Raw genomic sequence first — 6000 nt, 5'->3', positions numbered from 1 at the left:
GGCAACCGGGAGCGAGAGGTGCGCGCCGAGGCCCAGAGCACGAGGACGAAGCTCCAGGTTTCTCAAAATAAAAGGCCCGCTTGGTCGTGGAAAGGAAGAAGGAAGCTTCGGGAAAGACGCAGAGGTGACCGAAACCCCGGCCGGGACCGAACTGGATTCCCGGACTGGAATCCCCTCCTCGCCCACGAGGCGAGCGGCGGAGGGGGGGGCCGCAGGCGCGCGCCAGGTGTTCGGGGCGGGGCTTCTGCTCTCGGAGGGCCCGGGACCCCGAGGAAGGGGAAGGGGAAGTGGAAGGGGCGGCCCGGTGCTGCGTGAGGCGAGGGTTGCACTCTGCCTGCAGTTAGTCACGGCCCCGTGGAAATACTGCTAATTGTTCCTTCACTTGAGAAAGGGGGGTGGAGACAAAATGTTCTTAACCTTGGCAGGCCCCAAACTCCCATGAGTTCCTCCTGAAATTACTTCAAGGGAGAGTGAATCAGAAAACAATATTACCTTCTTTCCTATAGTTAATATAATCATTTAATTTTTTTAGAGTTGCTCTGCTTGCCTCTCACAGGTGCTTTCAAGTAAATTAATTAATCTAGAGTATACTTTATTATCTTTTATTTATTAAAAATTGCTACCTCCTCATAGGAGTGCTGCAGTGCTGAATTCGTATTTGCTAAGCACTTGAAAGGTGAAAACTACATAAAACTTGATGGAGTTACTCTTACTGATACAGAAAAAAAGATAATAACTTGGTGGGATGGGTAACCCATGCCATCTGCTATCTTACCCGAAATTACATTGTGAAAAGGCTTTGCAAAGGCAAAGTGGTCCAGTACAGAAATAATTATCCAGGTAACTCAAATTCCCCAGCAGATGGAATCCTGCTTTTCAAGAAAAAAGTGAGTCTTGACTGATTTCGTTTGTTTTGTTCAATCATTATTGTTGTATAAACAATAATGAGCCTATATACAACTGTGAATCAGTTGTATAAATATAGTCACTTTTGGACACCTTCTCTATTTTAATTCCTCCTTCCTGAAAGCAAGGTCTGCATTAATAGATTGGGAATTAAAGAATGTTTTTCCGTTCATAGCAGCGCAGCTAACTGACTTTATATTCAGGTACTGTAATAGAAATTTAAATGACACTCCAAAAAATTTCAAATATTTTAATATCTGTATCATTACACAGCATATCTGACTAGTAGAGAGAAATAAGGTTAATAGTGTATTACTTTTCTGAGGTATAGGACAACCAGAGCAAAGATAAACATTGTATCTAGACTTAGATTTCCAGTTAAACTTATTTCCACCAGGATCCACTTTTAATTATTAGGACAACTGCTTTAATTCCCCTTCTTTACTTTGCTAATGCCAACAGGGCCATAGCCATCAAATAACATGGTACCAAATGTGTTTCAAAAGTATTCTGAAGAGTTTTAGAAGAAAATTGTTTTTTTCAATGCACGGTTTTTTAATGTCATGTTCTAAAATATCCAGCGAGCAGCTCCAGTCAATCGTTATAAAACTTCCTTATATTCAAGCACAGAAAACATAAAAATTTAATATCACAAAAGAAGGCCAGACCACTATCATCAACCTAATAGTCATCATCATTTATATCATTTATTAAATTACACGGAGCAGCAGTGCCAAAAAGCGAAGTAATATTGTGAATTCACTAGAGGGAGCAATTCTTTTTAGTAAATTAGTATTACTTAGCTCTATATAGTCAGTGGTCCTAGAGTGGATCTGGATACTCAACATAATTTGAGAATAAAAATATGCTGAATTCAGGAGAGAGATCTCAGTAAAGATGTACTGTCATTTCAAGGGTTATTCGGAACTTATCTTCAAACATCTGAGAAGAAAAGAGAATTTGGAAACAGACTAAGTCCAAGGTAGTAATACTGAAGCTGAACATCTATCAGCATCCCCATTCTGTTTTAATTTTCACACATTTATACTTTTAGACAAGAAATTACTGCCTACTAAATTGGCACAGTATCTTATCCATTATCACCAATCACAGTTTAAGAGCTGGTTTCCAAGTGTCTGGTATAAATGCAAATAAACTCCAGAGTCCATGAAATAAAGCTAACTTATTCTAGTTAGCAACACAAGTGACAGATGTTTAGACCAATTCACACTTCTACACATTTCTATAGTTTGGCTATTTGTGACTTAACCTCAATTCATTTAGATTTGCTTCCTATCTGCTATATTTAATACTTTGGATTTTAGCCAGAAAAGCATTTTTAAGCAACAATTAATGTGGAATTAACAAATAGTATTTGTACAATTGTGCCTAAGTGTTTTCATCTTGATTGCCTGTTAAATGTTGATTTTTAATGATATAGATTTGCCCTTGAAGATAAAATAAACTTTACTGTTATCATTGAATTCTGTATTTTAATAATATCAAAGATGCTATATTCTTAAAATGTAGTTTTATTTTATTTTTGAAATATTTCATTCAATACTATTTAGTGAATTTCTACCTGGTACTGAATACTGTTAGGATTGGGGACACAAACGTAAATAAGAATAAGATCCAAGTTAGTTCACAAATACTGATCCTTTTAAAACAAAATTTTCCACAATAATTTAATTATATTTATGTTTCAAATGAAAACTATGTATTTAAAAAGCTAAAGTCTTTTACTGAAAGGAGTGGCATGTCTTCCTTTTTTTTTTTTTTTTTTTTCTTTTTTCTTTTTAAATCTCTGCAAAACCATCATAGGAGCTCAAAGTTTAAAGAAAAGTTTTAGTCTTCCAACATGTAAGGCATGTTTAGAATATAAATTGTCAACTCTGGCAGCTCCAAGTCAAGTATTTACTACTATTTATTTGTATGCAGATGGGCCAGATGTTCCAAACTGCATTCCCCGAACTCTTTTCCTTAAAACACTTCTCCCCAAAAATGCCACCCTAATACTCGTGCTGTTGAGTTGATGATTTTGATCTTGTTTCTACTTAAGAATGAAGAAAAAGGATAGGTGATGAATGAATTCCTGGTAATGATCAGTGTTTTCCACACTGAATCTCTCTTTCCCACTGCACCATCTAAAATAGTGTGTTTCTACACTGTTATAATGTACTGGGTTAACCATAGGCTTTTATGAACTATAATAATGTGTCAAAGTATGTATGAAATTATATTCTAAAATATGAAGGTGTACTGATGGCATCATTTCAAATATTATCATGCAATAAATGAAAGTGTAAATATCAGAGTCACTAAGGAAGAATGATAATTGAAATAGATTATGGCTAAGGATGACACAAGTTGAGAATGGATTAATTTTTTTTGAAGTCAAACACTGTGAAAAATTCACTTTAAGCTATGACTTAAAGAACAGGAATATTGAACTTTCATAAATATTCTATATCCAATAACAATGAGATATTTTGTTTTTGGCATATAATTTATAGAGAGCTGAGAAAATAGGAATCCATTCATTCTACATTTTAGGATTAACTTCATCAAAAAATAAGTGAAATTAATTTTCTTTTTAAAGTTATATGAGGTTAGCTCCCATTATAGAAAATAAGTAAATAGCAATAAAAAATTATACTCCATATTCTGAGACATTCTGACCAAGCCATAATGTCCTTAAAACTAAACCTGCAACATAGTTTAACAGTGGCTTTAGAAATAAAAAGCCATCAGCCTTTCTGAGAGTGAAACCAAATACATTAAACTTTCAGAATTTTAAATATTTAATATTGACACATATAAATAGCCATCCAATATTAAAAGTGGATACTCCTATCATTACCGGAAATATACTTTCTTATAACTTTTCCAGATTCTAAACCCAGACCAATTCAGTTTTTCAGGAAACTGAATTTAATTGCAGCATGTGTTGAAAATGAGTGTTCTCCCTTCTCCTTAATAATAATTAAGATTACTTCATTTTACTAATGCAAGGAACACAAATTTAGACCTATTTGGAAAGAGTTGGCCCTTTGCTTTTTTATATTTTCAGTTGATAAATGTTAATCCCAGAGAATCCCCGGGACTGGTGAAGACTCATAGACTGGGGACATATTTTGTAAGAAGTGAAAAAAGCAGTCATTCCCCCTCAGTTATAAAGTGAAGAACTTAAGAACTTTAAACTACAATCTAAAAATCTTGGCATATTAACTAACATTTTGAAAGGTAAGTATTCATGTGTGAATGTTGATGTATTTATGACTACTTTGCCTTATATATTTTTCTGTTTAATCTAACTGGTAACATAATATGAAAATAATGATGGTAGAAAAATAACTTAGGAGGCTTAGCCTGGGAGAGCAATGATAAGAAAAGACCTTGAACATAAGATTTTTCTAAGACAGCAACTTACAAATGGGCTTTTACATTCTTGGGAAAGAGCTCAGAACACTGAGTCTGTGTAACATAAAAAAAAAAAAAGTTTATTTCAGACTTAAGGTTGGCATTTTAATATACATTATTCTAGTAGAAATGTGATTACTGTGTTAATACATTTGAGAAATGAAACTGTTCTTTAAGAATATTTCACCATTATGAGAATCTTCATCTTCAAAGCACAATAGATAAATCAATGTTTGTATAACATTCTTTCATGTTGTTCATAAGTATCAATCCCAATTTGTAGATGGTAAAACTGAGAAAGACTTCTTTCATAACTTCAGAGATAATTGGTAAAATATTATGGTTTTGTTTTCCACATTTCTATTCAAAAATATTGTTACATTAGACACAATTATCTAGTTAGTAAAGTATTACCGACATATTGTTTTTATAATTGTAGATATTATCATAGCAATAATTCCTAAGATATTTTTAAGGATGAGGACACTAGCTCATCTTCTGTGTAATTGTATTTTTATTTTTCAAGAAAAAATAATAATATAGCTCTGAGAGTATTAGATTAAGAATTAAGAAACCTCGGGCATTGAGGAGGGCACTCTTTGGGATGAGCACTGGGTGTTGTATGTAAGCAATGAACCACGCGAATCTACCCCAAAAACCAAGAGCACACTTTACACACTGTACGTTAGCCAATTTGACAATAAATTATGGTAAAAAAAAAAGAATTAAGAAATCTCCATTTTTCCCCCCCAACTCTGTCATCAGCAATTATAAGACTTTGTTTAGATGATTAAAAGCTTAACCCTTACATGTATGGCATGTAATGGACCCTCTAGGTGAATCTCAAACAACACACAATGAAATGACTCCCAGTGGAGAAAATGATTTATGCTTATCTAATTCTTTTTATTTTATGATATGCAAGTTGACTTTAAATCTTATAAATCATTCTAATCTCATTTAAAATGAGGCCAAAGCTGGATCTGAACTTTTTTTTTAAGTTTATTCATTTTGAGAGAGACAGAGACAGTGTGAGCAGGCGAGAGGCAGAGAGAGAGAGAGATAGAGAGAGAATCCCAAGCAGGCCCCACATGATCAGCACAGAGCCCGATTAGGGGTCCGAACTAATGAAACCATGAGATCATGACCTGAGCCCAAACCAAAAGTCACTTAACCAACCAAGCCACCTAGGTGCCCCTGGATCTGAACCTTAGTTTCAGATAATAAATCTATCCCAGGGAAGTCTTTTTTTTTTTTTTTAATCTTCACACAAAATAAGGAGAACAAGAGGTATCTTTACTCTTACATTGTCTTTCTGCTTTGTTTCTAGATGGTCATGTAATTGGGAAAACACTAATTACTTTTCACGGATCTGCAACATGCCCACTGTGTCATCTATGACAAAACTTCTGTAAGACTTTGGAGGTTCATTGAAGGGAATTACTAAAAATCTGTTATTTATTGCAGGTAACTGAACAAATGTATTTTAGATAAGGTAGGAAAGCAGGCTTCGAACCATTTTGCAAAGTTTATCCAACATTTTAGCCCAGGATTTTTCTGTACTGCATTTTTCTATAGGTGATAATCTAGCCTGTGTTTCACCTCTTCCAATGAGGAAATCATTATTTGATAATCTAGCCTGTGTTTCACCTCTTCCAATGAGGAAATCAT

The sequence above is a fragment of the Panthera pardus genome, unplaced genomic scaffold, assembly GCF_024362965.1.
Source record: "Panthera pardus isolate Hobbes unplaced genomic scaffold, ASM2436296v1 HiC_scaffold_13, whole genome shotgun sequence".
NCBI lineage: Eukaryota > Metazoa > Chordata > Mammalia > Carnivora > Felidae > Panthera > Panthera pardus.
Note: the sequence above shows the minus strand (reverse complement) of the source record.